This window comes from Palaemon carinicauda, chromosome 8 (assembly GCF_036898095.1).
Source record: "Palaemon carinicauda isolate YSFRI2023 chromosome 8, ASM3689809v2, whole genome shotgun sequence".
Lineage (NCBI taxonomy): Eukaryota > Metazoa > Arthropoda > Malacostraca > Decapoda > Palaemonidae > Palaemon > Palaemon carinicauda.
Genome location: NC_090732.1, coordinates 60,582,263 through 60,608,021, shown reverse-complemented (window position 1 = coordinate 60,608,021; position 25,759 = coordinate 60,582,263). Strand labels below are relative to the sequence as shown.

At 51.0% G+C, this 25,759-nt stretch overlaps 1 protein-coding gene and 1 non-coding gene across 2 annotated transcripts in view; both read right to left on the bottom strand.

The window, feature by feature from the left end:
• Nucleotides 1-25,759, bottom strand: part of LOC137645741 (uncharacterized) — a 326,800-nt gene that overhangs the window by 247,128 nt on the left and 53,913 nt on the right. The gene's annotated exons all lie outside the window — the stretch shown is intronic.
• LOC137646185 (5S ribosomal RNA) lies at nucleotides 15,819-15,937 on the bottom strand. The gene has a single exon (XR_011045435.1). It is a non-coding gene; the product is annotated as a 5S ribosomal RNA (ribosomal RNA).

The window sequence follows — 25,759 nt, the reverse complement described above, 5'->3', positions numbered from 1 at the left end:
GTCTAAAACCAGTTAACAATGCCCTCAACCTTCTGCTACCTGTCCATTAAGGAGCCTGAGGTTAGACCAGCTGTTGTGCAGCCACCACAGGGCCAATAGAGAACGTATCGAGGCTCCTGTGGATCACGTCTTGCAGGTAGTGGGCTGTGAAGGTCGTTTGAGCTTCCAAATCCCAGCTTGTAGCACCTGTGTCACAGAGAAGTTTCTCTTGAAGGCCAGGGACGTTGCGATGCCTCTGATATCGTGTGCTCTAGGGCGATGTGACGGAGGAGGGTCTGGATTCAGGGCATGATGGATGACCCTTCGAATCTAAGCTGAGATGGTATACTTGGTGACCCTCCTCTTCGTCCTTCCTGTGCTCACAAACAGGGCTTGCACGCGAGGACGAACTGTAGCTGTTCTTTTAAGATAATGCCTCAAACTCCTTACTGGGCATAGTAGGAGATGGTCTGGGTCATCTGTTACAGAACGAAGACTCGAGATCCTGAAGGAGTCGAACCGTGGGTCCGGAACTCCAGGATTCTGAGTCTTAGCAACAAACTCAGGGACGAACCTGAACGTTACCTCCCCCCATCCCCTTGAATGGGCGACGTCGTACGAGAGACCATGAAGTTCACCGACACGCTTGGCTGAAGCCAGAGCGAGCAGGAACACCGTCTTCCAAGTCAGGTGACGATCAGAAGCCTGGCGTAATGGTTCGAACGGAGGTCTCTTAAGAGCCCTGAGAACCCGAACCACGTTCCATGGAGGAGGTTTCACTTCCGACTGAGGGCAGGTAAGTTCGTAGCTTCGTATGAGCAAAGAAAGTTCCAGCGAGGAAGAAATGTCCACTCCTTTCAGCCTGAAGGCCAGGCTTAAGGCTGAGCGATAGCCTTTCACCGCCGAGACCGAAAGGCGCATTTCCTCCCGCAAATATACAAGAAAATCCGCTATTGCTGGAATAGTGGCATCGTGGGGAGAGATAATCCTCCCACGACACCAACCACAGAAGACTCTCCACTTCGCCTGGTAGATCCCTGCAGATGACTTTCAGCCTGAAGGCCAGGCTTAAGGCTGAGCGATAGCCTTTCACCGCCGAGACCGAAAGGCGCATTTCCTCCCGCAAATATACAAGAAAATCCGCTATTGCTGGAATAGTGGCATCGTGGGGAGAGATAATCCTCCCACGACACCAACCACAGAAGACTCTCTACTTCGCCTGGTAGACCCCTGCAGATGACTTTCGCAGGTGTCGAGACATCCTCTCCGCAACTTGTTGCAAAAAGCCTCTCTCTGTGAGGAGATGCTGGATAGTCTCCAGGCGTGAAGCCAAAGCGATGCTACAGCTTTGTGGAAGATGTTGCAGTGTGGTTGCCTGAGTAGCTCGTGTCGTGGGGGGAGTTCTCTCGGGAGTTCCATCAGGAGCTGCAGAAGGTCCGGGAACCACTCTGCATGATGCCATAGCGGAGCTATCAAAGTCATTGACAGGTTGACCGATAGTCTGGTCTTGTTGAGCACCCTTCTCATCAGACAGTACGGTGGGAAGGCGTAGACGTCGATGTTGTCCCACCGTTCTTGGAAGGCATCTTGCCAGAGTGCCTTGGGGTCCGGGACTGGAGAACAGTACAGCGGCAGCTTGAAGTTCAAGGCTGTCGCGAACAAGTCCACTGTCGGGGAACCCCACAAAGTCAGGACTTTGTTGGCTACTAGAGGATCCAAAGACCACTCGGTACTCACTATCTTCGAAGCTCTGCTCAGACTGTCGGCGAGCACATTCCTTTTGCCCGGAATGAAGCAAGCTGATAGTGGTATCGAGCGGACTTCGGCCCATCTCAGAATCTCTACTGCAAGATGGGATAGCTGTTGTGAAAAGGTACCTCCCTGCTTGTTGATATAAGCCACTACTGTGGTGTTGTCGCTCATCATCACTACAGAGTGACCCGCCAGGGTCTGTTGGAACTGTTGAAGGGCCAGATACACGGCCTTCATTTCTAGCAGATTGATGTGGAGGTACTTTTCTGATTCTGACCATAGGCCTGAGATCCTGTGGTTCAGAACGTGGGCCCCCCACCCTTCTTTTGACGCGTCCGAGAACAGCATCAAATCCGGGGGGAGGACGAGAAGATCCACTCCCTTTCGAAGGTTTCCGTCGGTCAACCACCACTGCAGGTCTGTCCGTTCCGCAGGCCCCATAGGGACCAGAATGTCCGGGGAATCATACCCTTGATTCCACCGGGACTTGAGCCGCCATTGCAGGGATCTCATCCTGAGGCGGCCGTTTGGAACTAGACGGGCCAGGGAGGACAGGTGACCTAGGAGACGTAACCAAGATTGGGCTGGAAGCTCTTCCCGTCTGAGGAAAGGCCCTACGACCCTCCTCAGCCTTGCTATCCTGTCGTCTGATGGAAAGGCTTTGTGGAGATTGGTGTCCAATATCATGCCTAGATATACCAGTCGTTGAGATGGAAGTAGAGAAGACTTCTCGAGATTTACCATGATCCCTAGATCTTGGCAAAGTCCCAGAAGCTTGTCTCGGTGTCGAAGAAGGGTCGACTCCGAGTCTGCCAGGATCAACCAGTCGTCCAGATAGCGAAGGACACGGATGCTGATCCTGTGTGCCCACGAAGGTATCAGGGTGAACACTCTGGTGAACATCTGTGGTGCTGTGGAGAGACCGAAACACAGCACCTTGAACTGGTAGATCTTGTTGTCTAGGCTGAATCTCAAGTACTTCCTAGAAGACGGATGGATTGGGATCTGGAAGTACGCGTCCTTTAGATCCAGTGTGCACATGAAGTCTTGCGGTCTCACTGCAAGTCTGACCGTCTCCGCTGTCTCCATGCTGAACGAAGTTTGTCTGACAAACTTGTTCAGGGCTGGGAGGTCGATGACGGGTCTCCAGCCTCCAGACGCCTTCTTTACAAGAAAGTGTCGACTGAAGAAGCCTGGGGAGCCGTCGACGACCTCTTGGAGAGCATCCTTCTTCAACATGGTCTCAACTTCTGCCCAAAGGGCTAGCCCCTTGCCTTATTGCCTTATTTGCCTTATTTTTTGTTTGGGTTCCCCCAGGTCCCTCAGTGTGAGGCACCTCGTATATCCACCAGAGAGTTGCTAATACATCTTCCGGTGTATTTTGCATCTTCCAGTCTTGGATGGTCTGGGATGCATCTTAGGTATTTATCGAGCTGATTTTTAAACGCATCTACGCTCACTCCTGATATGTTTCTTAGATGAGCTGGCAGCACATTAAATAGTCGCTGCATTATCGATGCTGGTGCGTAGTGGATTAATGTCCTGTGCGCCTTTCTCAGTTTACCTGGAATGCTTTTTGGCACTATTAATCTACCTCTGCTTGCTCTTTCTGATACTTTAAGCTCCATGATGTTTTCAGCAATTCCTTCTATTTGCTTCCATGCTTGTATTATCATGTAGCGTTCTCTTCTCCTTTCTAGACTGTATAGTTTTAAAAATTGCAGTCTTTCCCAGTAATCAAGGTCCTTAACTTCTTCTATTCTAGCAGTATAGGACCTTTGTACACTCTCTATTTGCGCAATATCCTTTTGGTAGTGTGGGTACCATATCACATTGCAGTACTCGTGTGTACTACGCACATAAGTTTTGTAAAGCATAATCATGTGTTCAGCTTTTCTTGTTTTAAAGTGTCTGAATAACATTCCCATTTTTGCTTTACATGTAGCCAACAGTGTTGCTATTTGGTCGTTGCATAACATATTCCTATTTAAAATTACACCAAGGTCTTTAATTGCTTCCTTGTTTGTGATTGTCTCATTATCAGGTCCCTTGTATGCATACACCATTCCTTCTCTGTTTCCATAATTTATTGATTCGAATTTATCGGAGTTAAATACCATCCTATTTATCTCCGCCCATTCATATATTTTGTTTAGATCTCTTTGTAGTGAGTTCCTATCTTCATCACAAGTAATTTCTCTACTTATTCTTGTGTCATCGGCGAAACTTCTCACTACGGAGTTTTCAACATCACAGTCTATGTCTGAGATCATAATAACAAATAGCAGTGCAGCTAATACCGTACCTTGGGGCACACCAGATATTACCTGGGCTTCATCTGATTTCTCGTCATTTGCAACCACTATCTGTTTTCTGTTTTGCAGGAATTCTTTTACCCATTTTCCTATCTTTCCCACAATATTATGCTTTCTCATTTTTTTCTCCAATATGTTATGGTCTACCTTGTCAAAGGCTTTTGCAAAATCTAGATAGATCACATCTGTGTCTTTTTCATTTATCATATTATTGTATATGTTTTCATAGTGAGCTATCAGTTGGGTCTGTGTACTTTTTCCAGGTACGAAACCGTGTTGACCCATATTAAACAAATTATTTTTGATCAAATGGTTCATTATTTTCTTTTTTATTACCCTCTCATACACTTTCATAATATGTGATGTTAGACTAACAGGTCTATAATCGCTTGCCTCTAGTCTTGATCCACTTTTGAAGATAGGGGTTATATAAGCTAATTTATGTTTAACATATATCTCGCTCATATCTATACTCTGTCTTAGCAGTATTGCAAGTGGCTTCGCGATAGTGTTTGCAGTTTTTTTTAACAAAATCGCTGGAACTCCATCTGGTCCGGCTGCCGATCCATTTTTAATTTCGTTTATAGCCGTAACAATATCTGCTTCATTAATATCTATATCCGTTAGATATTCAACATTTTCTTCTCTCATTTCTGTTTCATTATTCTCATTCGCAATTCTTGGCGTGAACTCACTCTTATATTTTTCTGCTAATATGTTGCATATTTCCTTTTTTTCATTCGTTAGCCGTCCTTCAATTCTTAGAGGGCCTATTTCTATTCTCCTTTTATTCATCTTTTTTGCATAGGAGTAAAGTACTTTGGGGTTTCTTTTTATATTTTGAAGTGTCCTTTCTTCTAAGTCCCTTTTTTCATTTTCTTTCGACTGTATAATCTTTTGTTCTGCATTTTCTATCTTACATTTTATTTCCCTCATTTTCCACACATTTTTTTCTTTTGCAAGATTTTTCTTCCACTTTTTAATTTTCTGAAATAAGATCCTTCTGTCTCTTGGTATGTACGTCTTTTGTTTATTGTTTTTTTTCGGTACATATTTTTCAACAATTTTCTCCAGTATTTTGTACAGTATATCCGTATTTACCTGTATATTATCACTTATAAATACATTTTTCCATTCTTTATTCAGTTCTTCATTTATTTCTGACCATTTTATATTCTTACTGTAAAAGTTATATTTTCCATATCCTTCAAAAAGTTTTGTGCTTTTATTAATTCTGTGATCACTTGCTTTGGAATGAACTATCAATTCTATGACATTGTGGTCTGAAATTCCCGTGTTATACACTATTATTTCTTTAACATAATTCACCTCATTCACAAATACTAGATCTAGGACATTTTCCTTTCTTGTTGGAATGTGGTTTATTTGTTGCATATTATGTTCTAATAGCATATCTTGAAGCTTTTCAAATTGCCTCTTATCTTCTGCGCTACTATTACTATCTTTTTTATATGTATACATACAACCACTTTCTTCTATCCGTTCTTTCCAATCCACGAAAGGAAAGTTAAAATCTCCGGATAGGAGTATATTCCAGTCTTTATGGTTTCTACATATATCATCTATTTTTTCTATTATTATGTCAAACTCCTTAGTGTTTGGGGGTCTGTAAACTACAATATTCATTAGTTTTTCAAATTCAAATTCTACTGCAATCAATTCACATTCTGTGTTGCTGTATTTTTCACATACTTTTCCTTGATTTATGTCTCTTCCATATATTGCGGTTCCCCCTTGATTCCTATTTTTTCTGTCTGATCTATAAGTTTGGAAACCCTTTATCTGGTCATCACTGCCAGTCTCTTGGGAATACCATGTTTCACTTATATCTAATATATCTATTTTTTCAATTTGGGTTAGTTCTTCTAAGAACTCTATTTTCCTTTTAGAGTTACTCGTGACTAAACCCTGTGCATTCATTACTATTATGGTTTGTGTTTCATCCCCATTATTTAATATTGGTAATAATATGGATTCTCCCATGCTTCCTTCCTGTTCTGATATGATGTTCTTTTCTTCATTTCCCGGAATTCTGCCATTAAAAAATCCAACTTTTCTATTATATTTGCTCTTTCGCCTTCATATTTATTTGTGTGTGTATACCTGCAACTGTCCCCATATCTGCACCAACCCCTGGCATTATAGATGCATTCTTTGTAGTTGGGCTCTAAATGTGCAGGTTTGGGTTGAAAGGCCTCATATCTTGGGGCTCTTGGTTCAAAGCGCGGTATATACACGGCCTGCTTTTTTGTTTCTTTTTTTGTTTCTTTTTTGCTTTCATTTTTCTTTTCAGTTTGCTGAGTTTTCTTACATTCATTCATGGTTGCAGGATGCATATATCGACATTTTTTGTTGTAAATGCATCCTTTTCCTTCTTTTAGGTTTTTGCATATTTTTGGATGGAGATCTCTGCATTCGTCTCCATATCCGTCTAAATACGCACATTTACCATATATTTCATAATTATGGCATATCTTTGGATGCTTGTAGTAGCATCTTTCGCCAAATCTGCAATTCCCTCTTTTCAGCATATTGCAGACTATATCCTTCTTTTCTATTTTTTCTTCTTGCTCTTCCCTAAAATTATGTAGGTCCGGGTAGAGTCTCTTGGGTCTATTATTTGTTTCCATCTGGTAATTTATTTCTTCATAAGTATGTTGTTGGATGGCATCATAGGTTATATCAATGATTTCTTCTGCATCCTTACACATATCCTGTTCATTGTTCTCTTCTTCTTCTTTTTCTTCTTCTTCTTCTTCTGTTTCTTCTTCTTCCTCTTCTTTATCTTCAACTATTTGCAGATTTAGTCTCGACTTAATTATATTTTCTATCCAGACTAAGCATGTTGAGCAGAATACCTTTGTGTCTTTATTTTTTATTTTTTGCTGTATTTCAGCACATGTGGGATGTGTTGGGACATGACAGGCATCACATTTTCTAATCAATTGTTGAGGATTATTAATGGAATACCATATCTTACATGTATTACACCATTTTGGCATTCTTTTTCCCATTGCATCAATCAGCATATTCACCATATTGGACTTCTTATTGTTCTTTGATGGAATGTGTTGATTGATGTAGACTTTCTTTATAAGTCTCTTTAACACTTGGATTTTCTTTGGAATTTCTTCTATTATTTTGCTGATGTTTTCCGCAGATTTGCTCCAGTTTATTGGATCATATTGTTTCAATATGTCTGCGAATATTTTTCCGTCACATTGGTTGACGTTACTAGTGACCTCTGTTATCAGACGGTCGAGCTCCTGTTTCGCCAACTCATGGAATTTATTTTTGCTGAGTCCAGCGATGTCTCTCCAAGCCTTGCCCGTGTTGTACATAGCCATCTTGATTAGATTTTTAGTAATTCACAAGATAACTATTCTATGCCGACGTTTTATCCCACTTCTCCAACCTCAAACTAATCACTGACTATTCACGAAAACTTGTAGCTATATTGCACTCGATAGCCTTTTGTTATCCGCGTTAAATCATGATATTTATAGGGTCGCAAAAGTGTAATCACTCACTGGCACAGAGATACAATCCCATGGCATAGGAGCTCAACGACACTGGATTCGCTGTCAGGGGAGGTAGAGATGTTATGAACGGGACGCGATATCCTTGGCTGATCACGGAGATCGTCCAGGAATCGTCCCCGAGTTGCTGCCACCTGAACGCGCAACTCTGCAGGCATCCCCCCACAGGGGGACACGCAGGGGGATTGCCAATCCTAGCGTTTGCGGCCTCGGCCGCTCCCTCTAGGATTCTTGCCTCCCCTGGAGGACTTTCCGCCCTTCCTGTCCTTGACAGGAAAAGGCTGCTGTTTGGATACCTTTGCCTTTGCTACCGGAGCCGGTTTCGATATCCTAGACTGACGAGGCTGTTGTTGTTGAGGTGCTGGAGGCTTGTAGGGTCTGGATGTAAGAGCCCTTTGGAGGAGAGAATCGTGATTCGATTTCCTCCACCTCTCAGCTGTCCGTTCCACATCCTTGGGCTCAAACAGGCTCTTTCCAAGGATGGAAGAGTGTCTGAGCTTGCAGACATCCACGGCTGGGACCTTCGCATGAAACCTCTCGGTCACCGCATCACGACGCTTCAAGATCGAGTTTGCCCACAAGTTCGAAACTTAATGGGCTAGAAACTCGATGGTGCGCATGCCCGAGAGGAGAAAAGTCTCCATGGCCTTCCTGGTGCTCTCCTTGGACAAGTCCTCGGATCACAACAGGATGCCCAGAGACCCCAGCCAGACATCCAGCCACGAAGTGGCCTGCATGGCACACTTTGCGACTTTCTCCTGGCTCAAGATCTCTCTAGCCGAGAATGTCACCTGCCGGGCGGAGAGTTTCTCATGAGAAATTCCCCTGGAAAGCTCTTCCACAGAATGATGGAGAGGAAGAGCTAAACAAGACTCCTCCATGATCTCGAAGTACCTCCTCTGTTGTACACGAGGAGGTGGGAGGAGTTTGTTACCGGCAGAGGAACGGCTGGAGGAGGCGAGTTCGGAGAGCTGGCTCTCAACCTTGTCTCTGGCGCTCTTCACCCCATGTGACCAGGGCAGAGCTGCACTGGCCTTCGGAGGTTTCTGAGTGCCGTAGACTTGGTCCAGAACCGTATCCTTGCCTTCTCGAGGGGCGGTCTCCGGGTCCTTGAACCTGTTGAGTTGCCTCATCAGATTCAGGACCTGCCAGAAGGCATGCTCCGACTCATGCAGCTCCCCTCCTTGTGGACTGGCAGCAAGGTCTCCTGTCCCCAGCTGCTCTACTTGGGGGGACACGTGGACGTTCTCCTGGGGTCTTGCTGGCTCTGATCGAATTCGGGATGAAGACTTAGGGACGGTCTTCGAATCCTTGGGCTCCCTCCTCGGAGGAATACAGGACTCCAGTAAAGAAGTCTGAGGGCTCCTCTCTGCTCCCACACGATTCTCCTACTCGAGGCGGGGTTCCTCCCATTGGTGCCGTGGGAGAATGTCTCACCTCGCTGGACTCTCCTGAGGACGGAAAGGCTTCGTCCACAAGAGAAGGAGAAAACGTCTAAGAGGGGGAAGGGGCCTTCCTGACGGACTTCTTGGGAGCCAGTTTAACCCTAGGAGGAGTCACCACGAAGTCCACTCCTCTCCTTCTCTTCAGCGGAGACGAGGCTGCCGTTGGTTTGAGGCCTAGATCAGCGAGGGCCGGCCTAGCAGCCTGGATGACCGCTTTGATCAGAGACCCAAACCAAAGCTGACAGCTGACAGACGCAGTGTCAGCGACTCCCGCTGGAGGGAAGGGGATCGGGCGATCCTTAGGAGTAGACACCACAGGGCCTGCCTGAAAAGAAGAAGAGTGTTGCCTAGACCTCTGAAGATTCTTCCTCCTCCTGCAAGTGCGTTGCTCTGCGCTTACGGGGTGGAGATCGTGACGACGATGATCTGGAAGTACGCGCTCCAGAGGACTCGCAAGGTTGCCCGTGCTGCGAAACCCGGCGGGAATCACGGTCGGGATCGCGCTGGCGCTCCGCGATGGTAGAATCGCGGGTTCGCGCACGGGCGCGCAGAGATGAAAGCGCGGGTGCGCGTGGGCGAGGGTGCGCGTGTGCGCGCAGGCGAGTGGGCGCGTGGGCGAGTGAGCACGCAGGTGAATGTGTGCGAGGGTGCGGTTGTAAGGGTGAGCGCTGGCGGCCAGGAGAACGACGGCGCGCAGGGGAGCGATGGCGGGTTGGCGAGCGATGGCGCGTTGGCGAGCAATTGCGCGTTGGCGAGCGATGGCGCGTTGGCGAGCGATGGCGCGTAGGGCGAGAAGGCTACCAGCTGCGCACAGGCGAGTTAGCGCGTGGGCGCGTAGGAGACCTTCGGCGATCTGACGTATGGGCGCGCGGGCGCGTTGGAGAGCGCTTGCGCGCAGGCGAAAGATCGCGCGGGCGAGCGGGAGATCGCTGGCGCGTAGTGACGCGGTCAGGAGATATCAGCTTGGACGCAAGACCAGAAGGTGTAGTGGAGCGCAAAGGGGAACGCTCGCGGGCTTGCACAGGAGAGGGCGCGCGGGCGCGCAGAGACTCGTACCGGTCTAGAAGTGCGAACAGGTGAGTGCGCGCGATGTCGCGCAGGCGAAGGCTGGCGCGTGGGCGAGGTCTGCGGGCCCGCAGGAGATCGACGGCGAGGGGGCAAAGGAATAACCTCCTTGCCTGCGCCCAGATCCGGAGATCGTGGGCGCGCGGGTGAACATTGGCACGCATGGCGCGCATCAGGACCAGGACGCGCAGATGTGCGCTGGCGAGTAGGCGATCGTAGGCGCTGAGGAGAACGTGGGCGCGCAAGGCACGCAGATTTGCGCTGGCGAGCAGGAGAGAGCTGGCGCATAGGAGATCCCTGACGAGCAGGAGAGAGCTGGCGCATAGGAGATCCCTGACGAGCAGGAGAGCGCTGACGCGCAGGTGAGCGCTGGCGCGCAGGCGAGCGCTAGCGTGCAGGAGATCTACGGCGAGAAGACGTGGCTACAGGAGATTGCTGGCGCGTTGAGTCCAAAGGGTCCACAGCAGGAGAGCGCTTGTGCGCTACTGCGTGCGAGCGTGCAGGAGAACGTGGGCGCGCAGGTAAAACCTGGCGCTTAAGGGACTTACTCTCATTGAGAGATAAGCCCTTATGCACCGAAGGGACCATTGCCCGTTGGAAAACGGAGTGAGTTGGCGCCCACTGCGCATCTGCGTCCAGGAACAGAGAAGGAAGACTAGCAGGTCTGGCAGACGTGGGAGATCGCGAACGATCAGCTGAGAGGTCTAGCGATGCAGCTGCAACGGTCTGCTCACGTCGAGGAGGATCCTCTGCGGGAGACGTCGAAGGCGATGAAACTAAGAGGCGCCTCCTAACCCCCTTATAAGGGGAAGGAAGGCCTCTACAGCGAAGAGGAGGGCGAGCCTTACGGCGAAGACGACCCCGAGGGGCAGCAACACCATCGTCAGTCCTCCGAAGAAGAGTCTCCATCAGTGAACTCCCGAGGGGGAGAATCACCCGCAGGAGAGACCATTGGACCCAGCTCCTCCCTCGAAGGATGTTCGGAGGGGGGAACTGAGCCTTCAGCAACATCCGCAACAACAGTAGGGGTTAGGCCCGACCCGTCGGAAGCCTCTGCCACAACAACGTCGACAATAGACAGAGGATCTATCTCTGCTATTACCAGCGATTGTTTGACAGCTGCACCCAACTGGATCAGGTCAAACAGGGCTATCCCTGGAGGGCGAGCCCTTAAGCCCCAAGGAAGCCCAAAGCTGCAAAAGATCATTGTTAGCAACATAGTCATCAACATCAATATCAATATCCTCCCCCGGAGGAGGAGGAGCTGCCTCGCTATGGGAGGCAACTCCCTCTCAAGAACCCCGAGGTTGGTCAACAAAAGAAAGGCCTACGCTACCACTCGACGGCCCCTCGAGAGAGACCGATCGAGTGGGAGCTTCGGAGGAGGTTCGGGCAACGGAAGAAGAGTCTTTGGAACCTTCCTTCTTCAAGGCAGCCCTTGAAAGAGAAAGGTCACGCTTAGACTTCTTCTTACGTCGCCGGGAAAACCTCTCCCACTGGGATGTAGACCACTCCCTACACTCACTACAAGTTTTATCCGTATCACACCGTTGACCTCTGCAGTACGGACACAAGGTGTGAGGGTCCGTCTTGACAGCCGACATGAACGTCCCACAAGGGCGGTCGGGCAGTCCAGGGCACTTCCGCATGATAGAGAGAAGCCAACTTCCAAACACACGTGCTGTGAGAAAAAGCAAAAAAATTAAGGCTGTCAAAAATGCGAGGGTGAGACAGACAGGTCTGATCATCACCCGAGCAAAAAGTGAAGTGAATCAGTTCACCGGTGTGTGAGGGGGGAGGGGTAGCTAGCTACCCCTCCCCTACCCCCTCGCTAACTAGTGAGAGGGTTGTTAACCCTCGTTAAAAATCTAATGGCTCGTCATTTCAGGTATGCCGAAAGTAATACCCCATGTAAATAGCGTGGTTTGTATTTCGGTTACAGAACAATGTAGTTTTCTATTTGCAGTATGCACTATATTGCAATATACTGGCTACTGTATAATTATATATAGTATGATCCAGCCAATGTGTTGCCTTTCTGGTAAGCAACTGACTGTACGATCCAGCTGGCATGATGACAACTGGACTGGGGAAAGGAAAGACATATAATTGTATATATCCCACCCAACTTATTTGCTGTGACCCCCCTTACAAAATTAAAACATGACAAATTCGTAGATAATTTGTATTTTCCCTAACTATACAAACCTTAGCTATTTACATGGGGTAATTACTTCGGCGTAGCTGAATGACGAACCATAAGAATATTAACGAGGGTTTACTACCCCACTGCTAGTTAGCGGGGGGTAGGGAGGGGTAGCTAGCTACCCGCCCCCCCCCCCCCCCCCCTCACACACACCGGTGATTGCTTCACTTTGCTTAGAGGTAGGACTTATCCCGGGGGACAGGGCTGGCGGGCAAATACGTGTAAATAGGTAAGGTTTGTATAGTTAGGAAAAATACAAATTATCTACAAATTTGTCATTTGTTTCGTAACTGAAATACAAACCACGCTATTTACATGGGGTGACTCAACCCTTAGGTAGGGAGGTAAGTCCCTGCCATACTGGCTTTGGCTTGCCCGGGGACTCCATATTCCAGTGTGTGAGTACTCAAAAAATAAGAAGTCTCTGCTCCTCGTTAGCATGCTGTGAAACTGCTGCGGCCTACATAAGCTGTGTGTGAAGGTGATGAAGTGATTCGTCCTAGGAAATTTACCTGGAGTTCTTCAGATGGAAATCTACGCTAGGACTCTCCCAATACCACCTCGTCAGGGTATGGGGACGTGACAGTATTGAAATGACAAATTCGGAGATAATTTATATTTTTCCTAACCATACAAACCTTAGCTATTTACATTGGGTATTACTTTCGGTGTAGCTGAAATGACGAGCCATTAGATTTTAACGAGGGTTTCCTACCCCGCGCTAGTTAGCAGGGGTAGGGGGAGGGGTAGCTTGCTACCCCTCCCTCCCTCACACACCGGTGAAATGTCTCACTTCACTTAGAGGTAGGACTTGACTTGGGGGACAGGGCTGGCAGGCAAATATGTGTAAATAGCTAAGGTTTGTATGGTTAGGAAAAATACAAATTATCTCCGAATTTGTCATTTGTTCCGTAACCGAAATACAAACCACGCTATTTACATTGGGTGACTAACCCCTTAGGAAGGGTGGAAAGTCCCCAGCCATACTGGCTTTGGCTTACCCGGGGACTCAGAATCTGAGTGAGTCGCACTCGAGAAAAGGAGTCCCTGCACCTCACAAGTTCCTTGCTCCGCAAGGAAACGTGTGGCCTACATAAGCATGTGTGTGAAGGAAGAAAGTGTGACCCGTCCTAGGCAGTTGACCTGGAGTTCCATAAGGAACTCAGGGTTAGGACGTTCCCAATACCACCTCGTCAGGGTATGGGGGACGCGACAGTATTGACTCAATAATCGGAACACAAGGAAGCATGGTTTACCTGCAGAGGTTTGAGGTCAGCTATGCAGAGACTAGGATGCTGCTTCCCCAGTAGAGGGGACGATGAAGAAAGAAGTAAGGGCCAGACATACTTCTCTCGTTCATGCAGACTAAAACCTGATAACAATGCCCTCAACCTTCTGCTACCTGTCCAAAAAGGAGCCTGAGGTTAGACCAGCTGTTGTGTAGCCACCACAGAGTGATAGAAACGTATCGATACTCCTGTGGGTCACGTCCTGCAGGAAACGGGCTGCGAAGGTCGTTAGGCGCTTCCAGATTCCAGCCTGTAGCACCTGCGTCACAGAGTAGTTCTACTCGAAGGCGAGGGACGTTGCGATGTATCTGACATCGTGCTGTAGGGCGACGTGACGGGGGAGGGTCTGGATTCAGGTCGAGATGAATGCCCTTGAGTCCGAGCTGAAGAGGTATACTGGTGACTCTCCCCTGTGTCCTCCGTACTCCCAAACCGGCTTGCACGTGAGGACAAACTGCAGCTGTTCTCAAAGATAACCCCTCGATTCCTTTACTGGCAAGAAGGAGAAGGTCTGGGTCATCTGATACAGAACGGAGACTCGAAATCTTGAAGGAGTCGAACCGAAGGTCCGGGACTCCAAGATTCTGAGTCTAGAAAACAACTCAGGAGCAAACCTGAATGTTGCCTTCCCCTATTCTCTTGAAAGGGCGGAGTCGTACGAGACCATGAAGATTGCTTACACACTGGCCGAGGCCAGAGTGAGCAGGAGCACCGTCCCCCAAGACGGAATACGATCAGAGCCCTGACGTAATGGTTCTTGAGAAGATCTCTTAAGGGACTAAAGAGTCCGAACCATGCTCCATGGAAGAGGTCTCACTCCGACTGGGGGCAGGGACGTTCACAGCTTCGCATGAGCGAAGAAAGGTCAAGCGGGAAGGAAAAAGTCTATTCCTTTCAGCCAGAAGGCCAGGGAAAGGCTGAGCGATAGGCTTCACTACCGAAAGCGGAAAAGAGTTTCCTCCCGCCGAAAAACAATAACTCCGTCATTGCTGGAGAAGAGGCCTCAAGGGAAGAGGTATCTCTCCCACGACACCAACCACAGAAGACTCTCCACTTCGCCTGGTAGACCCCTGCGGATGACTATCGCAGGTGACGTGACCTCCGCTCCGCGACTGTAGCGGGTTGTCTCTTCTTGAGGGGGCGGCGTAGTGTCTCCAGGCGTGAAGCCGAAGCAATGCAACAGCTCATGAAAGATGTTGTAATGTGGTTGTTTGAGTAGCCTGTGTCGTGGAGAAGCTCTCCCGGGAGTTCCGTCAGGGGAAGCAGAGGGTCCGGAAACCATTCTGCGTATAGTCACAGCGGAGCTCCCAGGGCCATCGAAAGGTTGGCAGACAACCCGGTCTTCTTGAGACTCAATCTCAACAGACAACAATGGAGGCAAGACGCAGGCGTCGATGTTGTCCCACCGTCACCGGAAAGCATCTTGCCAAAGAGTCTTGGGGTCTGAGACTGGGGGGGAGGAACAGCGGATGCTTGAAGTTCCAGGCTGTCGTGATCAGGTCCCCCAAGCCAAGACTTGCTGGTTACTATAGGCCAAAGACCCCCAGGTACTCTCTATCTGTGAGGCTCTGCTCAGATAGTCGGAGAGAACATTTCTCTGCCCGGAATGAGCGAGCCGATAGTGGTATTGAGAGGACCTCGGATCATCTCAGTATCTCTACTGCAAGATGCGAAAGTATGAAAATGCGCCTCCCTGCTGGTTGGAATACGCCAGTACCATGAAGTCGTCGCGCACAGAGCGACTAGGCAGGATCTGTAGGATCTGTAGAGGGGCCAGACTACGGCCCCTAAGCCTGCCTGAATGATGGGGAGGTACCCTTCAGGTCCTGACCATAGGCCTGAACCGGAACATGCCCCCCCCCTTTTCTTTGACGGGTCCGAGAACAGCATCAAATGTGGGGAAAGGACGAGAATATCCACTCCCATGCAAGAGGTTCCATAAGTCAACCCATTGCCGGTCTATAAACGTTCCGCTGGTCCCATAGGGACCAGAAAATCCGGTTAATGGTTGCTTGGATACCACCGTAACTTGGGCCACCTCACAGGGAACTTATCCTGAGGCGACCGTTCGGAACTAGACGGGTCAATGAGGAAAAGAGACCCAGGAAACGTTCCAAGATGGGGCTCAAACTCTCCTTGACTGAGAACAGGTACTGCGACTCTCCTCAGCCTTGCCACAGTCAACTGAAGGGAAGGCTCGGAGAAGGAGTCAACAGCATCTGGTGTTCCCAGGCGGTCACCCATCCAAGTACTGACCAGACCCAACGTTGCTTAACTTCGCTGATCGGACGAGAAGCGGTGTTTTCAACGTGGTATGGCCGTTGACTCAATATCATGGCTATATACTCCAGATGTTGAGGCAAAAGTAGAGAAGGCTCCTAGCAAGCTACCATGATCCCTCACTCTTGGTAAAGACCAGGAAGCTTGTCCCCGTGTTGAAGAAGGTCGAACCCGAGCCTACCGGAGTTGACCAGACCTCCAAAAAGCGAAGGAGCGGAAGCCTGCTCCTGAACGGCCATGAGGAAAGCAGGGAGAGTTCTCTGGGGGAAAAACCTGCGATGCCGCGACGGGATCGCCACACCGCATCTTAAGCAGGAACACCTGTAGTCTAGGCTGAATTCCAAAAGCTTCCTGGAAGATGGATGGAATGGAACCTGGAAGTACCCGTCCTTCCGATCCAGGGCCTAAGGAGTCCTGCAGCCTCGTTACCAGTCTGATCGACTCTGCTGTTCCACGCTGGACGAAGTTTGTTCGACAAACTTGATCAGAGCTGAGAGGTCGACGACGGAACTCCCGTCTCAGATGCTTTCCCAGATGAAAGGATCGACTGAAGAAGCCGGGGGGGGAAGCCGTCGACGACCCTATGGAGGACCTTGTCCTAAGGCATGGATCCTTCTGCCCAACGGGCAAACCTCTTGCCGACCCCATGGCATAGAGGCTCAGTGACACTGGATTCGCTGACAGTGAAGGAGAGATGGTAAGAGCGAGGCGCGATATCCTTGGCTGATCACGGAGATCGTGCAGGAATCGGCATCGGGAGGCTGTTATCCGGACGAGTAACCTTAGGCATCCCCCCAGCGTGAGACCTGCAAGGGGGATTGCCAATCCTAGAGTTTGTGAACTCTGCCGTCCCCTCTAGGCTTATGCCCCCCCGGCAGAGCCTCCCGTGCTACCTGTCCCTGACAGGAGGGGACTGCTATTGTACACCTTGTCTTAGCTGCCGTAGCCGGTTCCGATAACTTAGGCTGACGAGGCTGAATGAAGAGGCGTCAGAGGCCTGCAGGGTCTGGAAGTAAGCGCCTTGGAAGAGTGAAAACGGAATGGGACTTCCTCCGCCCAACAACTGTCCATTTCTCCGTCCTTGGGCTCAAAACAAGCTCTTCCCAAGGATGGAAGAGTGCCTGAGCTTTTCGACATTCACGGATGAGACACCCGAGAGGAAGCCCTCGGACACTGCGTCTAGATGCTCCAACATCGAGGTTGCCCGCAAGTTCGAAACTTGGCGACGGAACGCAAAGGTGCTTGAGCCCGAGAGGAGGAAAGTACCCATGAGCTTCCTGGGGCTTCCTGGTACAAAACCTCGGGTCGCAACCGAGGAGGGAAAGGCCTGGTAAGCCCCTTCCACAAGAGGTGAAGAGGAAGAGCTAAACCAGCCACCCCTTGCCCGACGGAGAAATCTCGAAAGGAAAACTCCCTGGCAAAATCCTTTCAGGGAATGACGAAGAGAAAGGACTAACCCAGGTTCTGGAAAGAAGAATGTTACACGGACCTCCCTGAAGATTCTTCCCGCTCTAGCACAAGCCATGCTCTGCGTTTACAGGGTGAAGACCGTGCTCTGGAAATACGCGCTCCAAATGACTCGCCAGGCTGGCCATGTTGCGAAAACCCGACGGGAATCACGGTCGCAATCGCCCTAGCGCTCGCGCAATGGTAAATCAATGGTTCTCGCATGGGCGAACGTTGAAGCCCCCGTGCGCGGGCACGCAGGAGCGCAGACGAAAGTGCGCGAGGGAGCGCAGAAGGAGGGCGGGCGTGGTTGGAAGGGCGAGAGCTGGCGGTCGAAATCCGATAGTTCACAGGCGAGCGATGGCTTACTGCAGGAATCGAGCTGGCGCTCGCGCGATGGAAAACCGTTGGTTTGCGCGCGGGCGAACATTGGTGCGCAGGCACGTAAACGCGCGGGCACGTGGGCGTGCGGTCGCGCGGGCACGTGGGCGTGCGGTCGCGCGGGCACGTGGGCGTGCGGTCGCGCGGGCCTGTGGGCGTTTAGTCGAGTAGGCATGTGGGCGCGCGGCCGAGCGCAGGCGGTCGGGAGACCGATGGCGCGTAGGGGGGCGATGGCGCTTTGACGAGCGATGGCCCTTTGACGAGCGATGGCGCGTCTTGGCGAGCGATGGCGCGTCTTGGCAAGCAATGGCCCGTAGGCGAGTGAAGGCGCGTTATCAAGCGATGGCGCGTTGGCAAGCGACGGCGCGTTGGCGAGCAGTGGTGTGTTAACAAAACGCTAGCGTGCAGGTGAAGAATCGCGCGGGCGCGTAGGAGATCGCTGACGCGTGAGAAACTAGGGACGGTTAACAGCGAGCGCTGATGCGAGCTGTCAATCAGGCGATCCTGGACGTTCAGGAAAAACCGTTGGCGCCCATTGATGCGTGGCAGGAAAAGGCGAGCAGATGTGCGCTGGCGATTTGAAGAAAGCTGGCGCACAGGACAGAAGTAAAGGTGAGCACCAGCGAGCAGGAGGAAGATCTACGGCAAGACTCAGCTACTGGAGATCGTGCTCCACAGCAGGTGAGCGCTAGATCGCTACTGATGTTGTCCAGGGAACCTGTAACGCGTGGAAGATTGATAGCGAGCAGGCGATCGATGGTGTGTTGGTGAACGCCGGCGCGTAGGCAAGTGATGGCGCATTGGCGCATGGTGCTTGCGCGCAGGCGAAAGATCACGCGGGCGGTCAGGAGATCGCCGATGTTCAGGGGATCGCTGATGCGCCGGGGATCGTTGACGCGCAGGAGATCGCTGACGAGCAGGCGAATGTTGACGCGTCTGTGGTCGCTGGCGAGCTGGAGATCGCTGGCAAGCCGAAGGGCGACGCGTGGAATCCTGTGTGTACAGTAGCTTTAGAAGCACGCGTAGGCGACCACGAGCGTTGCTGCGCTGAAACAGGCTGACGAGCCGGATCGCGAGGGCGAGGAGAGAAGAGTCCTTGTCCAAGACCTGAACCGAAGTTCTAGGTCGCGCGGGCGAACGTGGGCTCACAGGACGCGTATCAGGAACTGGGAGCGCAGGTGCGCTCTGACGGGCAGAAGATCTAGAGCGCTCAGGAGACCGATGGCATGCAGGGCGCACAACAGGAACAGCAGGATGTTCGGAGACCTCAGGAGAGCGCTGGCGAGCAGAGGGGCGATTATCATCAGGAGAGCGCTGACGACCAGGAAAGCGCTGGCAAACAGGAGAGCGCTGGCAAACAGGAGAGCGCTGGCAAACAGGAGAGCGCTAGCGATCAGGAGAACGCAGACGAGCAGGAGAGCGCCTGTGCGCTAACACTGCAGAAGGACGCGCAGGGGAACCCTGACGCGCAAGGGAAGCACCCACACCGTGGGAGGCAACCCTTTGCCCCAAAGGGACCATTGCGCGTCGAATGACGAGGTCAGACTGCTGTCCATCTACGCCAGGGGCAGAAGGTCTGGAAGGCGCTGGAGATCGATCCCCGGAGAGATCTAAGCAGGAAGGAGCTGCAGGCTGCATACGACGAAGTGAAGATTAAAAAAAGGCGCCTATTAGCACCCTTATAGGGAGACGGGAGGCTCTTACGACGTAGCGGACGGTGAGCCTTACGGCGAAGGCGGCCAACAGCAACAACAGCAGAAGAGTCCTCCGAAGAGGAGTCTCTATGAGTGTCCTCCCTCGTGAACGAGAGAGAAACACTTCGTAGAAGAGACGGGTCAGCCAGTGACCTAAAAAGAGCAATCCTCCGAAGAGGGGCTCCTGCAGTTGCCCAGCCCCTTGAGCGTAACTGCAGGTGCGACCGCTCAGCACCAAGAGCATAGTCGCACTAAAAACAGGCAAGAGGAGATCCCCCAAAAGGGAAAAAAACTCAAGCCTGGACAGGAAAACTTCCCTCGGAAGGAAAGTTACCCACCCAAGGAGGCGAGCCTCCAGAGTGTTCTAAAATGAACTGGAGAGCTGTCAGTTGTCACGGGAGTACTTCCAGGAGAAGGAGACACGCCCCTGACGAAGATCTATAGGGGAGGCAGCAACAGCAGTTTCCCCAGGCCTCAACAAGACAGCTCACTCCGTTGTCACATTACAGAAACGAACTAGATCGTTAACTGTGAAAAATAAAAACAAAAAACATTAGTTAACATTCATTCCCCCGGGAAGACTTCGAAGAGGAATCCCGAGGGAAAAGAACAGAAGAATTACACAACAGGCACGTGCCTTCACAACCACTTACACTCACGGAAGGAGAGCTGTACCAAACACAGAATTATAACAATTATAATTATGAAACTATGTAATTATGTAATTTAAAAATGAATGAACACTAAATAAAAAACGAAAACCCCGAAAGGAAAAGTTCTACAAAAGCTGAACAACCAACAAATACAATTAGATTCATAAACTAATTGAGACAACGTACGGCGTAGCAACCTCACCCACCCGGGAAGGAAGCTACTCAGACGCAGTAAAGGCAAAACATAGTAAAGGGTGAACGACCTCAAAAGAGAGAGAGAGAAAGACCATAGTCAAACTCGATCGCGACCCATGAAATTACACCGTGGTGGCCTAACTGCCGAGGGCTCCACGGAGATATCGTACACTACACACACAAGCACGAACTCTGAAAAGGAAACTTACTGATTTCTATACTCAAATATATACATAAAAACGAAAAAATTTTTACATATATATTGAGTAAAAGAAAAGCAAGTGATTAAGTAAAGACAAAACAAATAATGGCTGCCTAGCGAGGACGAAGACAGGCACGTCTGTCCATCGTCCAAGCCAAAAGTGAAGTGAGACATTTCACCGGAGTGTGAGGGAGGAAGGGGTAGCAAGCTACCCCTCCCCCTACCCCTGCTAACTAGCGCGGGGTAGGAAACCCTCATTAAAATCTAATGGCTCGTAATTTCAGCTATGCCGAAAGTAATACCCAATGTAAATAGCGTGGTTTGTATTTCGGTTACGGAATAACTTAATACTAGGAACACAAGGGAGCATGGTTTACCTGCAGTGGTTCGAGGTCAGCTGTGCAGAGAACCCAGGATGCTGCTTTCTCCAAGGGAGGAGAGGATGAAGAAAAGAATAAGGGCCAGACAGATCTTTTCATTCACGCAGACTAAAACCGGGTAACAATGCCCTCGACCTTCTGCTACTTGTCCATTAAGGAGCCTGAGGTTAGACCAGCTGTTGTGCAGCTACCACAGAGCCGATAGAGAACGTATCAAGCCTCCTGTGTGTCACGTCTTGCAGGTAGTGGGCCGTGAATGTGGTCTGACGCTTCCATACCCCAGCTTGAAGGACCTGCGTCACTGAATAATTTTTCTTGAAGGCCAGGGACGTAGCTATGCCTACCATCATGCGCTCTAGGGCGACGTGACGGAGAAGGGTCAGGATTCAAGGCCAGGTGTATTACCTTGCGAATCCAGGCCGAGATAGTATTCCTGGTGACCCTCCTCTTCGTTTTCCCAGTGCTCACGAACAAGGCTTGCACCTGGGGACGAACTGCAGCTGTTCTTTTAGGATACAACCTCAGACTCCTCACTGGGCACAGTAGGAGATGGTCTGGGTCATCTGTTACAGAACGAAGACTCGAAGCCTGGAAAGAGTCAAACCTAGGGTCCGGCACTCCCGGATTCTGAGTCTTAGCAACAAACTCAGGGACGAACCTGAACGTTGCCTCCCCCCATCCCCTTGAATGGGCGATGTCGTACGAGAGACCATGCAGTTCACTGACTCGCTGGGCCGAAGCCAATGCTAGAAGGAAAACCGTCTTCCAGGTAAGGTAGCGATCTGAAGCCTGGCATAATGGTTCGTAGGGAGGTCTCTTCAGAGACCTGAGAACTCGAACCACGTTCCATGGAGGAGGTCTCACTTCCGACTGAGGGCAGGTAAGTTCATAACTCCGTATGAGAAGGGAAAGTTCCAGCAAGGAAGAAATGTCCATTCCTTTAAGTCTGAAGGCAAACCTTAAGGCTGAGCGATAGCTTTTCACTGCCGAGACTGAAAGGCACATTTCCTCCCGCAAATACACGAGAAACTCCGCTATTGCTGGAATAGTGGCATCGAGTGGAGAGATACCCCTTCCACGACACCAACCACAGAAGACTCGCCACTTCGCCTGGTGGACCCCTGCGGATGACTTGCGCAGGTGACCAGACATCCTGTTCGCAACTTGTTGCGAAAATCCTCTCTCCTTGAGGAGATGCTGGATAGTCTCCAGGCGTGAAGTCGAAGCGAAGCTACGGCTTTGTGGAAGATGTTGGCGTGTGGTTGTTTGAGTAGTTCGTGACGAGGAGGGAGTTCTCTCGGAACCTCCGTGAGGAGTTGCAGAAGGTCCGGGAACCATTCTGCGTGATGCCATAGCAGAGCTATCAGGGTCATTGAAAGATTGGCTGATATTCTGGTCATGTTGAGCACCCTCCTCATCAGACAGAATGGGGCAAAGGCGTACAAATCGATGTTGTCCCACCGTTGTTGGAAGGCATCCTGCCAGAGAGCCTTGGGGTCCGGGACCGGGGAGCAGTACAACGGGAGCTTGAAGTTCAGCGCTGTAGCGAACAGATCCACCATCGGGGAACCCCACAAAGTCAGGACTTTGCTGGCTACTTGACGATTCAAGAACACTCGGTACTCACTATCTGCGTCGCTCTGCCCAGACTGTCGGCGAGCACATTCCTTTTGCCTGGAATGAAGCGAGCCGCTAGTGTGATCGAGTGGACTTCGGACCATCTCAGAATCTCTACTGCAAGATGGGATAGCTGTTCTGAAAAGGTACCTCTCTGCTTGTTGATATAAGCCACCACTGTGGTGTTGTCGCTCATCACCACCACAGTGGCCTGCCAGGACTTGGTGGAACTTCTGAAGTGCCAGGAACACGGCCTTCATTTCCAGCAGGTCTATGTGAAGGTATTTTTCTGATTCTGACCACAGGCCTGAGGTCCTGTGGTTCAGAACGTGGGCCCCCCACCCTTTCTTTGATGCGTCCAAGAACAACATCAAATCCAGGGGAAGGACGAGAAGATCCAATCCCTTTCATAGATTCTCGTCTGCCACCCACCACTGGAGGTCTGTCCGTTCCGCAGGGCCCACAGGGACCAAAGTGTCCGGGGAATCGTGACATTGATTCCACTGGGACTTGAGCCGCTACTGGAGATATCTCATTCTGAGGCGACCGTTGGGAACGAGACAGGCCAGGGAGGAGAGGTGGCCGAGGAGACGCAGCCACGTTTGGGCTGGGAGTTCTTCTCGATTGAGGAAAGGCCTCGCAACCTTCCTCAGCCTTGCTATCCTGTCGTCTGATGGGAAGGCTTTGTGGAGATTAGTGTCTATGACAATGCTTAGATATACCAGTTTCTGAGAGGGCTGCAGAGAGGACTTCTCGAGATTTACCATGATCCCTAGATCCTGGCAAAGTTCAAGGAGGTTGTCTCGGTGGCGAAGAAGGGTTGCCTCCGAGTCCGCTAGGATCAGCCAGTCGTCCAGGTAACGAATAAGATGTACTGTATGCCGATCCTGTAGGCCCACGATGATATCAGGGTGAACATTCTGGTGAACACCTGAGGGGCTGTGGAGAGACCGAAACACAGCACCTTGAACTGGTAGATCTTGTTGTCTAGGCAAAATCTTAGGTACTTCCTTGAAGACGGATGGACTGGGATCTGGAAGTACGCGTCCTCCAGGTCCAGTGTACACATGAAGTCTTTTGGTCTCACTGCAATTCTGACCGTGTCTGCCGTCTCCATACTGAACGGAGTCTGTTTGACAAACCCGTTCAGGGTAGAGAGGTCGATGACTGGTCTCCAGCCTCCAGACGCCTTCTTTACAAGAAAGAGTCGACTCTAAAAGCCTGGGGACCCGTCTAAAACCTCTTGGAGAGCGTCCTTCTTCAACATGGTCTGGACTTCTGCCCAAAGGCCTTGCCCTCTTGCCGATCCCATGGCAAGTGAGCTCAACGACACTGGATTCGCTGTCAGGGGAGGTAGAGAAGCTGTGAACAGGACGCGATAACCCTGACCGATTACGGAAATCGTCCAGGTATCTGCCCCGAGTTGCTGCCACCTTGCCGCGCAACTTTGTAGGCATTCCCCACCCTGGTGGACATGCAGGGGGACTGCCGACCCTAACGTTTATGGCCTCGGCCGTTTACTCTAGGGTTCTTGCCTCCACTGGAAGACTTCTTGCTCCTTCTGCTCTTGGCAGGAAAGGGCTTAGACACCTTCGGCTTTGCTGCTGTCGTCTTCTTTGTGTCCTTAGCTGGACGGGGCTGTTGGGCCGCTGGAGGTTTGTAGGGCCTCGATGTCAGAGCCCTATGGATGAGGGAATCCTGGTTGGTCTTCCTCCACCTCTCAGCGGTAAGCTTCACGTCCTTAGGCTCAAACAAACTCTTACCGAGCACGGAAGAGTGTCTGAGCCTGCTAACATCCGAACTGGGGACCTTCTGGTGGAATCTCTCAGCCACTGCGTCCCGTCATTTGAGAATCGTATTGGCCCACAAGCTCGAGACTTGGTGGCCCAGAAAATCGATGGTCCGCGTGCCTGAGAGCAAGAAAGTCTCCAGTGCCTTCCTGGTGCTTTCTTTTGAGAGGTCCTCAGACCGCACCAGGATGCCCAGAGACCCCAGCCAGATGTCAAGCCATGAAGTTGCCTGAATGGCACACTTCGCGACCTTCTCCTGGCTTAGGATCTGAGTAGCTGAATAGGACATGTGCCGGTTGGAGAGTCTCTCTAGAGGGACTCCCCCGGTGCGTTCTTCCACGGAGTGGTGAATTGGAAGACCCAAACAAGACTCCTCACGGATCTCAAAGTACCTCCTCTGATGGACTTGAGGAGGAGGGAGGAGCTTGTTACCGGCGCTGGATCTACTGCAGGAGGCAAGCTCAGAGGGCTAGCCCTCGACCTTGTCCCTGGCACTCTTCATCCCCTGAGACCAGGGCAAAACTGCACTGGCCCTAGAGGGTTTCTGGGTGCCATAGACACGGTCCAAGACCGTGTCCTTACCCTCATGAGGAGGAATCTCTGGGTCTGGAATCCCGTTGAAGTTCCTCATGAGGGTCAGGACTTGCCAGAATGCTCTCCTCCTGAAGGACTGGCAGCAAAGTCTCCTGTCCCCAGTGGCTCTTCCTGGGGGGACACGTGTACATCCTCAGAAGGTCTAGCTGGCTCCTGTCTGATCCTTGTTGACGACTTGGGAATCGTCTTAAGAGTCCTTCAGTTCCCTCCTGGGAGGGATACAGGACTCGAGTAACGATGGGTGCAGGCTCTTTTCCACCTCTGGACGAGAAGACTTCTCAGGGAGAGGCGGAGTTTCCCCCATTGGTGCGATGGGGGAACGGTCCGGCTCGTCCGACTCTCCTGAGGATGGGTAATCCTCATCCGCAGGGGAGGGAGAGAAAGTTTGGGGGGGAAGGAGCCTTGCGCAAGGATCTGCGAGGAGACAGAATAGCCCTCAGAGGTGTCTCCACGGAGGGGACTCCTCTCTTCCTCTTCAGGGGGGAAGAAGCCGCCACTGATTTGTGACCCACATCAGAGAGGATGGGCTTCATAGCCTGCACAAGAGCTCTGACCACGGTCCCGAACCAGGGCTGCTGGCTGACAGTCGCGCTGTCAGACACTCCCTCTGGAGGGAAGGGGATCGTTCGATCCCTTGGAGGAGTCGACAAACGAGAGTTCACCTGAAAAGCTGAAACAAGAGAGTCCTTAGACCTGTCCAGGAACCACCCCTCCTCCGGCGAGCGCGCTGTTCTGCGCTTGCGGGGAGGGGAACGAGATGATGACCTGGAGGTCGCGCGATGGGCTCTGTCCAGGATCGCGCGCGAAAGGATCGTGTGCCATAGGAATCTCGCGCTAGCATGGGCGCAGGCGTAAGAGGTTGGTGGAGCGGGCGCGGGGGCGCTTAGGCGATGGCACGGGCGCGTAAGAGATGGCG